This window comes from Hemitrygon akajei, chromosome 9 (assembly GCF_048418815.1).
Source record: "Hemitrygon akajei chromosome 9, sHemAka1.3, whole genome shotgun sequence".
NCBI lineage: Eukaryota > Metazoa > Chordata > Chondrichthyes > Myliobatiformes > Dasyatidae > Hemitrygon > Hemitrygon akajei.
Genome location: NC_133132.1, coordinates 76,372,149 through 76,384,775, shown reverse-complemented (window position 1 = coordinate 76,384,775; position 12,627 = coordinate 76,372,149). Strand labels below are relative to the sequence as shown.

At 40.3% G+C, this 12,627-nt stretch overlaps 1 protein-coding gene across 3 annotated transcripts in view; it reads right to left on the bottom strand.

Moving 5' to 3' along the window:
- Positions 1–11,756, bottom strand: part of cnr1 (cannabinoid receptor 1) — a 33,046-nt gene extending 21,290 nt beyond the window's left edge. Inside the window, exons 1-2 of one of the 3 annotated variants that reach the window (XM_073056393.1) lie at positions 11,675–11,756; positions 10,756–10,887 (exon numbers count right to left, since the gene is read on the bottom strand). The gene's annotated coding sequence lies outside the window, so the exon portion shown is untranslated. Of the gene's footprint in view, positions 1–10,755; positions 11,123–11,674 lie in introns of those variants that run through there. The other 2 variants (XM_073056392.1, XR_012100251.1) reach the window with 2 other exon arrangements.
- Positions 11,757–12,627: the final 871 nt, after the last annotated feature.

The following is a 12,627-nucleotide window of genomic DNA, read 5'->3' as shown; positions in this document are numbered from 1 at the left end:
GTTTAAAAAAATTCAACCATGATTGATTGTTGGAGCAGACATGATGGGTTGAATAGCCTAATTCTTTTCCTATATCTGATGGTCTATATATGATCTGGAAATTCTGATCTGAAAGAGTAATAGAAGAAAACTTAAAAATAAAAATGATAGTAATTGCAGGTATATAGGTACAATGTAGGGAAATAGAAATAATTGGATAATTCTTTCCTCAACTTGTCTTGTGCTGCTATTTTATTGTAAGTTTTATTGTAGAAATAAACTAAAAGAATGTCAATATGTCCTGGTGCACAAAAGCTTTGGTGTGCATACTAGAACAGCAGGTGCAGTCCCTCTTGTCATAAATGTATAACATCCCTGAAAAAGGTACATCTCGATGGAGCTCATGAAATTCGTGTAGGACTTGACAATTTTATTCCTGAAAGGACAAACAGAAACAGGAGAATATTCAAGAAAGCAATTGAGACAAAAGAATCAAGGAAATAGGGCCATGGCTGGAAGAGTAGTTAAGGAACAAGATTATATAGGCACCATATGGTCTTCTGCTTCTATTTCTTATAGATTTACAAGCCTTGAACATTAAGTAGGAGGAAAGGAAGTAAAGACGAGCTACCTCCCACAAGGCAGGATGAAATTTTTAGGGTCAGTAAACCTAAACCTCTCTATTACAGCAGAAATCTTGAAGATGGCTAATGCAATCCCACTATGTAAGATAAGTGACAATTATATGTAGCCCTTGAAATACTGCACCTGGAATCTTATATATAGATTGGCAATAAAAGTAGGGTAAATCAATACTAGAGGGAGCACAATAAAGATTCACCGGATTGATTCCTGGAGTTTGTTTTACGAGACTGTGCGTGTAAAATTAGAAGACCGAGAGCTGATCTCATTGAAACATACAAAATCTGTAAGGGATTTGATAGGACAACTGAAGGGATCATGTTTCCCCTGGTTCAAGCCTCAAAACAGAGAGGTATCCATTAAGGACTGAGATAAGAACAGATTGTTTTCATCTAGAAGGTAGAGAATCATTGGAATTCTCTACCCAAAAGGATGTGGAGGTTGCATCTTTTCAAGAATGAAAGTGTTTTGGATATTAAGGGAATTAGGGGATTTGTGGTTAATGCAGTTAATTGAGATAACAGATTAACTTAGTGAAGTGTGGAGCAGGCACGAGGAGCCAAAGAGTCTCTTCCTGCTTCTGTTGCTTATACTCCTGTATTCTCATAGAGTGATATTGATCACAACCCATTAACCGTTGGTTCCATTGCTCATCAGCCAGAGAGGCACAGGATGTGCACATTGTGCGTGCTGAAGAGGTGAATGGGGATGGTGTGGGTGGAAGGGGAAAGGAGACTCCAAAAAAAACTTGATTGCATTAACATTGAAAATCTGCACATTCCAATGAGATGCTTTAAAAAAAAAGAGAATCAGATAGATGCAGTTTTCAGGATCATTTTGCCAAACTTGACCAGTATTTATTGACCATCCCTATTCACCCTTGAGAATGTGGCAATGATACCTCAATCTTTCTAATGAGGATGCTTACACCATGCTGTCCGATAGAAGATTCCAGAATTTGGGCCACTGATATATTTCCACTGATGTGTGACTTAAAGCGAAGCCTGCAGACTATTGTGTTCCTATCTGTCTCCTTTATCCTTCCTGGTGGCAGAGGTCATGGGTTTGGAATGTGCCGTCAGTCCCCTGGATAAGAACCTGAACTTTGCACACTACATCCATTGTTTGTTGGGGATGAAGGAAATTAATATTTAGGGTAGTGATTGGGGTGCTATTTCACTGGGCTGCTTTATCCAGGAGAATGTCAATCTTGAGCATTGTCCACATTGTACTCAGTGTAGCCAGTGGAAAGTAGGCCATTATGCTCCTAACTGTGCCTTGTAGAGGATGAAAGAGTCTAGAATCTCAAGTGATGAGTCACTTCCCATAAGAAACCTTCCCTCCAATTGGCTTTCTGGTCAGTGATGGCCTCCAGAGTACGATGATGGAGTGACTGAGTGATGGCACTGTCAAGATAAATGGTTTAATTTTCTTTTGTTGGAGATGGTCATTAGCTAGCACTTTTGTATCAAGAACATTATTTGTCACTTGCTGGAATGTTGCCTAGGCCTGGCCTTATGCAGGCATGGTCTGCTTCATGAGTTGAAGAGCTTCAAGTGGAACTGAACATCTGCTCTCCTGAGCTTGAGATGGAAGGAAGACCATTGATGAGGCAGCTGACAATGTGACTGGGCCCAGGACACAGCCCTGAGGAACTCCTGCAGAAATATACTGGGACATGGATAGCTGACCGCTATCATCTTCCTCGGTGCAAATCCAAGCCTTGCAGAAATATCCCCTGAACAGCCAATGCCTTTTACCAGAGCTCCTAGAAGTCACACTCTATTAAGTGCTCCGATGGTGTCTCACCTCTCCCCCAGAATGTAACTCACTGATCCATATTTGGATCAAGGTTATGATCAAATCTAGAGAGCGTGATCCTAATAAAAGTTGAAGTTGTGAAGTTATTGGTGAGCAACTGATGATTAATAGCACTGTTGATGGAAACTGCCACCACTTTGCATATGACTGAGAGTAAACCATTTGGAAGGTCATTAGTCAAATGTGGTTTGTTTTTGCATCAATAAATCATACATGAGCAACTTTCCACATGGTTCAGTGGATGTCCATATTCAAACTACACTGAAACAGCTTGATTACAGGCAAAGTTGTTTATAGCAGAGGATCTGTAGAGGGAAAAGGGTTGGTCTGTGTCAGACTGGGTGGCAACATAATTCAAGTATATAAGTATATACACAGTATCTTTCCAAATATTGTATGCGAAAAGATACAACCTATATTAACCAAATAATAAAACCATGCACTATCTTGGAAAGCAATGAAAAGGTAAAATCTCACATATATCTAAGTTAAGAAAGTAAGCTGCTGTAATAAAATTAATTCTGTAAAATAAAACACTAATTCTGGGGCACTGGTAATTTTCCTTAATATGTAATCCAAAGGTTGTATAGAAACAGCTGCAGTCACTAGAGGTCGCCCTCCATTAGGGGAGTGAGGGGGCAACCACTGATTTGACTGCAGAACAAACACAGCTACATTTTGTGTAAGAGGAAACAAACATATTAATTGTCTCTCAGAGTGCTAGTTAAGCTTCCTCTGGCGACCCTCAGTGTGCAGATGATCGTTTACAGGGACATAATATTCAAAGTACACTCGCATGTGAATTGAGGCACAGGAGAGACTGCAGATACTGGAATCTGGAGAGAAAAATAGTAATAAGCTGCTGGAGAAACTCCAACTGTTTGTTCTTTGACTCATAACGACAGTTTTCACTCATAAACTGTAGATTATTGGCTGCTTATCTCAGTGTCACGTGGCTTTCAGCTAACAGGGATCTCACTTAAATAATGCACCATGAGATTTTCTGGAGGTAGTTCCATTTACATTGTGATAATCATTGTGTGTGGCATTACTCTGTGATGTTAAATAATGCCCTCAGAGGGAACTACAGACATTTAGCTCCTAACTCTAATAATAGATCATTGGGAGTTAAATCCTCCATTTGCCTGGAAATTAAAGAAAAATACGCAAGTTAAAGCTCCAGTGGTTTTTACTGTCTATGACTGTACTGAGACTGAATTCTTTAAACTCCCAGTGATATCATTAGGCAGATGGCAAAACAGACCCACTATTAACAAAAGCAAACTGGTGTTGATATGGTACAGAAGGCATTGGAAATTCTCAGCAGGTCATGCTGTGGAGAATGAACCACAGTTCATGTTTCAGAACTGATCCATCAGAACTTAGAAAACTGGAAAAGCAGCAGTAAGAGTAATAGCAGGAAAAATAATTGGGGAGCAAAGAAAAGAGGGAAAGGTCTATCTATGAAAGGGCGGAGGGCAAAAGTGATCAGGTGATGAATGGAACACCACAAAGGGGTACAGAGACAATGCAATAGATCCCTCAGCGTGCAATGGTAGCTTTACTGTAGGAGATGTTAAAAATACATTCAAAACACTGGAAGAACTCTGCAGATCAGGCAACATCTATGAAAATGAATCAACAGTTATTGTTTCAGGCCGAGACCCTTCTACAGAACCAGCATCTGCAGAATCACTTCTGTTTATGTAAAAAAATTACTTCACAAATGAGTTTCCAATTTTGCCCAGACTTGAAAAGAAGCATCTTTATTATGTGTATCTATATTGGTAATATAGATGCAAAGAGAGTTGAAGACCTCTGGAGAATATATTGCCTATAAATTTATCCATTTACAATCATGGTAACACCAATCCACTTTTTCTTTCAAAATTCAATAGAACCTACTTTTGTACTTTGTGACAAATTTCTCCATACATATGATATCTGACAGCTGTAGCTTCTGATATTTGGTACCCAACATTGAAATAATAATGGAGGCACATTACTGGCATCTGGAGCAATAGACAACAAACTGCTGGAGGAATTCAACAGGTCAGGCAACATTGGTGGAGGAAAGTGGATAGTTGACATTTGGGGTTGAATCTCCATACAGGGTATTGACCCAAAATATTGACTGTTCAATTCCTTCCACAGATTCTGCCTGACCCACAGAATCCCTCCAAGTTTGCTTATTGTATTAAAATAACAATGTTGCAAGTCTAATATCTAGATATCTGGGAAATATATCAGAAATGGAAATGTTGATGGGGACTAATACCTCTATACAGTCACTGGTAGCATCTGTTAGAATGCTGCTAACAGTTTAAGGCAACAAACTCTAGGAAGGGAGGCAATGTTTTGGAAATAAAATGCAGGAGATTAAATAGAATTAAACCTTGGATGAGGAACTTCCAATTGTGATAAGATTAAAGTACTGGGCTTATCTGTAGAGAAGCAGAAATTTAATATAAATTTAGTTTAATATTATGAATGATTTGGATGGAGAACCTGTTTTATGGGTTAGTAACCAGAGGACACAGATTTAGTATCATTAGTAAAATAATGTATTGATGGGGATAAAGGTGTTTTCTTTCAATGTAGCAGGTTGTTATGGTCAAGTACACATGACCTATGAAGACATATGCAACAATAACTTTTGAAACAGAATTGAATAAATGTTTAATGAGGAAACATTTGCATGGCTGGGGAACAAGCACCGAAGTGGAATTAACGGGATAATTACTTCACATAGCCTTTCAGACATAATAAGCTGAAAGGCCCCCTTCTGTGTTGTTTGACTCCATGCTCAAAACTCATGGAAAATATTCCAAAATGTTCTCAATAAGAAACAAAATAGACTTGGCGGACTCCCAGTATTGGGGGTGGAAAGAGTGGTGAGATCAAGATGGGACACTGAAGCAAAAGTTTAGTGAAACATCTAGGAAAGGCTTTTAAACAGGGCTCTGACAAAAGCAAATTGATCTGAAAAGAGACTTCAGGGGGTAAAATCAGAGCAACTAAAGAAGAGGCAAAGCAGCATAAAAAGCAACCTATTTAACAGATCAGAAGGTACTTACAAGAAAAGTCTAGAAGAGTGAGATTGGTGTTGGTTGATGGAGTCAGGTAGGGAAGAAGGGGCACATGATGGGAGGGTCGGGCAGTGTAACAAAGTAATGATGGAGAGCTTTCAAAATGATATCCTTCACCGTGAAGGTGCCCAAAGACTGGAAAGGCAAGAAGTGTATGGAATTCAGTGTGGATCAATATAGATGCCGTACATATTGAATCAATGAACTATGTGAAGGAGGATATTGGAAAAGTCAGGTCTTGTTGTGATGAAGACTTCAACAGTATATGACAGTGGCTTCAATTTAGGAATTAGCATGGACAGTGTGGAAAGTAATATAGAGATTGATTTTAAAAAAGCAGATTAAAATTGTTGACAGTTATCTTTGGGCCAATGGGAAAAGCATTATTATACTGGTGAGTAACATCATTATCCATATACTTCTGGAAAACGTCAATGAAGAATCTAATAAGGATATAGACCTGAACGCTCCAGTTCATCTGAAGTGATTAGCCAAAGGGAGGAGGAGAAAGAACAGTTGAGCTGCCTACGCAAACAGTATCTGTAGTTGAGGGAGGTGGACTGACAAAATGCAAAGGCATCAAAGGGAGATGAGGAGAAACCTGGCAAGAGCGGAAGCTAGATTGTAACTAAATGAATAATTGCAATTAAAGGAAGAGTCTGGTATGCGTAACAGAAGATTGAAAATAGAAGAAAGCATGCAAATCTATTTCAGAGCAGGGACAGAGGAGATAACTTGGAGCTACAAAGATCAGCTGCAGGAACTCACCAGCTTGAGCACTATCTGTGGGAGGAAAGGAATTGTTGTTATTTCAGCCCGAAACACCAACAATTCCATTCCTCCCACAGATTCTGTCCAACCCAGCAAATTATTTCTCCAAGATAAAGTGAAGGCAGGTTGGGAGCAGTATTATGGCAATGAGATGTGGGCTTCATGAATCTCATCAATATGTTTGCAGTGAAGGAAGGAATCCACAAAAGGAGGAAAGAGGCATCAATGTAAACTGAAGGGTCTTAGCTAGAAACTACAAGTGGCTTTAATTCCAGTCTCAGACAGTCTGACAAATTCTCAGAGTCTTGATTCAGCAGTCTGAATAGAGGTGAAATAGGCAAAGATCTGAGATGACAACTTGAAGGCATCCCTGTATTTCAGGTGCAGCTTGGAGTGATGTGTAAACTTGGATAGGGAAGCAGGTTTAATTGCAAGGTTATGAGCATGGGGAAGTGGGATCTGAGGAAATTTTAGCAAGTGGAGTGAACATTTGAATGGAGTAATTCAATGTAGATTGAAGTGGCATGTCAGGTACCAACCCACAGGATGTTAGTGGCAGGGGAAGAATTTTTTTAACAGCATATAATGAACATATGATGGGTTGGAGGACTGTTTAAGGGAGAGAACAAAATGAAATGACAGGAGACAGAATTGCCAACATCACTTCCCATTGTAAACTTCTTAAACATAAGCTTATCTGAAGCTGTTTTTCCCACCTTCCAATCTGCCCATCACCCATGCACTCACTAGCTTTTAATCGATGCTTGTCTAGCAATGACTTGTTTCTTTTCTAATTTTTTAACTTCTTCTCAATATTAAAGCAATATTAATATCAATGCAAGTTGTTGCTGAGACTGTAACAGTAAAAAGATTGAAATTAAAACTTTAAAAAGCTGCAGATGCTGGAGCTGAGTTCAGCTGAGTTTTTCTAGCTTTTTCTGGTTTGGAGTTGTCTGATCAAAAATGGTAGTTTACATACACTGAGTGGCCTCTTTATAGCTACATCTGTACACTCGGTCATTAATGCAAATATCTACTCATCCAATCATGTGGCAGCAACTCAATGAAGTAAAGCATACAGACATGGTCAAGAGGTTCATTTGTTGTACAGACCAAACATTGGAATGGGGAAGAAATGTGATCTAAGTGACTTTGACCTTGGAATGATTGTCAGTGCCAGACCGGATGGTTTGAGTATCTCAGAAAATGTTGATCTCCTGGGATTTTCACACACAGCAGACTCTAGAGTTTACAAAGAATGGTGAGAGAAACAAAAAGAACATACAGTGAGTGGCAGTTCTGTGGGCAAAAATGACTAGCTAATGGGAGAGGTCAAAGGAGAATGGCCAGACTGGTTCAAGCTGACAGGAAGGCGACAGTAACTCAATTAACCATGCGTTATGACAGTGGAGTGCTGAACCTTGAAGTTGATGGGCTACAGCAGCAGAAGATCACAAACATACACTCTGTGATCACTCTAGTAGGTACAGGAAATACCTAATAAAGTGTATGATGTGTAGATGAGAGAGGCAAGTAGGGAGATATTAGAGGAGGGGTTATGGAAATTTAGAATGGGGACTAACCACTGCAAGGAGGATGTGGTTCTGTCAGAAAAATCATGAATGTCAGAATAAGCTGTAATTAACACGGGAGGATAATGATTGAAGTGAGTGGAAATAGTGGAAGTAAAATATGTAAATGAAGAGGAAAAATCAGGGAAATATGAGCAGAACTTGATTTAATATTTTAAAATTTGGCATGTCGTTTGTGCAACAGTTGAAATGGGGAACCCTTTCATGAAAAGTTCATGAAAAGGAGTGAAAAAGTTTGTTAATTGAAATGATGATTCAGAATAAAAGAACTTGCATTTAAATAGCAACTTTAATGCAATAAAGCATGACAAGTTGTCTCCATCTGGAACTGCTATGTAACCAGAAGCTCAAAGGATAGAACAAAAGGCAGGGTGGAGTAAATAGGAGACTGATAAGCAAACATTCAGCAAGGGCAAGATCAATGATGGACAGGTCTGATGCAGCAGGATTAACAAGCAAATGGAGATGAGAACGTACAGTATTCGCTAACTAATGAAGTTAACAGCCACGTTAAAGTAACAATGCCTGAAGACAGGTATGGGCAATGGAACAGAGGGTGGGGTGGTTCGGCAGGGAGGTATTTAATTCTGTCAGGACAGTTGTGAGGAGTTGGCAGATGGTGAAGTGGAGGAAAGGACTGGAGTTGTATCTGGATTTGGGATGAGCACAAACAATCCATGATTAAGAAGTAATGTGAGCATCAACCTCTCCGGTATTTACCACACTGAACTTGAGTCGCTGCTGATCCATTAAAGGCAAAACAGGGTACCGTACCTTTCAGCTTTGCTTTGTGTTGCCAGACAGACAACATCTATAATGGAAGTGACATTTGCTATGTTAAGACCACTTGTGTGGAGAGCACTGAAATAATATAAACAGGATGGTTTCAGGTGTTGTTTTAGTCATGCACTCTCTTTCAAATAACTTAAGAGAAAGGGTACACTTTAGTTAATAGATGTGGAGAATTTCAGTTTAATTTATGAGATAGAACAAGAGGTATTGTAATGTTTCTCAGCCATTTAGGAATATCGCTCAAGAAAACTAATGTTAGTGAAGAAGCTATTGCAAAAGAAGGAGCTAAGCGTCATTCTTCATACAAGTATTTGATGAAATATTCTACTCTAAATTACACCATCCTCAAGTAACTCCACATATTCCCCAGTACATTACCCAACTGATGTCAACTCCAATTTTCGGAAAGATGTTTTACTCGAGGCTAATGTTTCACTCTCAGCTGTTAAACTGGGGATTTCCTTTGGCTTCCAATAAATTTTTTATTATTAATTAGCGAAAAACATACAGTCATCTATATACCATTAACAAAGGCTTTGTAGAGGCGCGAGTTGTTCCGGGTTTCTCAGAAGCGACCTTCGATACGATTTGGCATGGTATGATCATTCTCATTAAATAAATATCAGTCTCTTTACATATACGCGCACATTTACAGGCAAACCCATAAGCATATTGGGATGTTTTGTGAGCTGAGTCGAATTGCCAATGGTGGAAGGTACCGTTCTTCCAAATCACACCTTCGCACTGGTTGATGTGTGTTATCAGTTCTGATTTATCAACTTACGAACTTCCACGCCATGTCCCGACACTCAATGCAACCTAGAACTAAACCGTGATAATACAGGATCAGTCCACTAGAGCTCAGTCAGACACCCGACGAACCGCAAGCTGACGGGATTTTTTAAAAGGAAGGCATATATTATATTGTTAAAACAAGAATTGTTGTACAGAGAGATGGCACACGCAGATCAATTAGTTTTAATTGCTGTCAGGCAACCGACGTAAATGTTTTTTTTTGTTGTTGAAATTTTATCCAATCTCTGGTGTTATTAAGGCTGATAGGCGTCTCGCCCACTCATTCCGTGCCTGGCTGATCATTGCAAAAACCAGATCATGTGATGATTGATTGTTTTGGAGACATGAAACATTTGGATACAGACTACTGAATTACTTGAAGTGACGGCGCGCATTATGTGGGCCATTGTTGAGTGCGCGAAATGATTTTCCTTGAGGCGTCAATTTTTTGGGTTTCAGTTAACAATATGCACAATATTTTTTGTAAACAAAAATGAATCTTACATTCAACAGGGCACACTGGAAGCTATTCGGACTCCCTGTCCTGGCTGATACTTCTTGAAATATAACTCAAGCCATTATGTTTATATTAAAAGTTAATAACATGGATTTTGCATTCTTCTTCTTCCTTCCATCTGAAGTTTCTCCTCTGCTTTTTTTTTTGCATTATATAGATGCATTTATTGGGGTTTGTTTTCAAATTACCTTTACATTAAGGGACGGGAGTTGTTTTTAACGGGATCAAAACTCACTGTTTATGATCACAGTAACGAGATACCCAGCAATAGTCCATCCACTAAGTCAGCTTAAGCAATGTCAATGTGCACCAAAATAACTGTTTATTATCAAGGTCCAAAGTAATGGAGACAAGAAAAAAAAGGGTAGGTACATTCTTCGCACCTGCCCCTCCGAGGGGAGCCATCAGCCACAAAAGAAGTCAACATGTCGGAGATCCAGTGCAGGAGATATGTATGGTCCCTTTAGAAATTATGGAGCTCTCGCATTTTTACTCCGCTTGGGGTTTTGGGAATTCGCTACAATTTTCAGATGACAAAGTTCAATTGAAAATGCTACTTGTTTTACAAAAGAAAACGCCGCAGTTTAAATCATATCAAGTTTGTCACCAATTTAACTTCAATTGTAATTACTATAAAACATCAACGCATTTAACTGCATCCTAACGAGTTGAAACATCTTCGCAAAATCACGACCTTGGGCATTAGAAACTTATTATCATCTAATTATATAAATATGCATACTCAATATTAACTTACCTTGAATTTCCACCTCCGGAGAGCAATTGGGGTCGCGTTTTGAGCTCGGGGTCTCTTTTGTTAGGCTGGATAGATTCGGCTCTCAGACACTTTCTGTTCTGTCCCTTTCCCCCTCCTCTTCAAGAGATTTCTCTAGTGAAAGGAATTGGAGATCGCATTAATTCGCTGCTGCCTCCCAGAGAGCGCTCGGTCGATTTGATTTCCATTTACTCTGTGAGGTGGTGCCAGTACCCGTGATCACTCCGTCCCCCACTTGCACAGCTCGCTTTGCTCTCTCGGGAACTCACACCGCTCCCCCTCCCGACCTGCGCTTTCTCTGGGATTCTCTCTCGCTCTCGGTTCCCTCTCTGTCCCTCCCTCTCTCTTTCAACCTCTTTCACTTCTGCCAGCACATTTATGAAGCTCTTGTCACCTTATCACGTGTTGACACCCCTGTCAAGGAGATTCTCGCAGGCTCGACCGCGCCGGGTGCTCCGTGAAAGTGAAGAGTGAAATCGACTTCGCTTTTAGAAAAAGGGGTAAGGGGGAGACAGGACGTATGTACGCATATTTCACACACATGCAAAACACATCAGTTATTCCGGCCAAGCAATAAACCCGAGGTCTCGTTTTCACAAATACATTTTCCCTGTGTGTTCTAACATCCTCGAAAAATCCCTATATTTCTTTGGAGTGGTCTAAAGCAATTTTTTATTTTAATTTCTACGTGTACCTAAAAAGGCTGATTCAAACATTGAATTGAAACATTGAGGCTGTTATTCTCAATAGTAATCTCTAAGTAAAGGCTTCTTGGGGAGAACCAGGCGTGAATGTAGGCGGAGAGACCATGGCCATCTCCAAGGGTCCATGGTTCGGGTGGATGACAATATCAGGACTGATTCCCATTCCTCAGCGTTCACTGTTCAACTTCCAATTTCACCTGACCAAAGCGGGCTGTTTTGCGCACGTAAATGCACCCAGGTCCAAGTTTTCTCAAGACAACGACACGGGAAACCACATGATGCTTAGAGTAGTAAGACCCGAGAAGATGAGCTAAACAGCCAAGTGTAAAGACTTGTCAGAGAATTGTACTGGCGAGTTTTCATTGTCTGATCATCTCCGGCCAATGTTCCGTTTGTTGTCTGAATCGAGCCTCATAGATGAAAGCACTAGCTAAAGGTCTTAATAGAAAGCTACTGCTGCTTAACGGGTGCAGCCTCCAGCTATTAATAATGATCTATATTCCATGGACATCAGTAGACAATGCAATACACACTCACACCTAGAGACCATTGTCCAATGTTTGCCAGACCATCGCCCTTCCATTTAAAAAGACCCTCTTCTCCCCGGAGTGCACCAGAACCCCAGTCGTTACCATTCTGCTTTGAATTCGTGCCAAACCACCCCCACCCAGCCACATTTCAAAGGTCGCCGGCATGAGACATTAGCTCCTTTCCCCGACCCGCTGAGTATTCTCAGCATTTTCCGTTTTGCTTTATTCTTCAAGGTAAACCTGCCCTTTCGCCTTTAGGAATTATGGACCGGTCACATTATTAAAGCTGGTTTCGTTTAACAGGTTGGGAGGACTCATTGTGAGCTTTGCACGCCACACACACACGGTTTATTTACGTGCAACAATTCTTAGACCTCGAAGTCCTATTTTCTTTCTCTCCAGCTATTTCCTGTGAAAATTAATCGATCGGCAGCAGCTCCAGTGATAAGACAGATAGCGCTGGCTAAGTTTTGCTTGATGACTCAGTCCCCACCCCCACTCCCTCCCCACCTCCGGTTGCCTCTCAGCAATACCCCAGAGACTGGTTTATCACACCAGGACATCCCGTAGCACCGCGGAGAATATGAAGAAAGGCTACTTTTGCAGCTCATCCAGGAAGT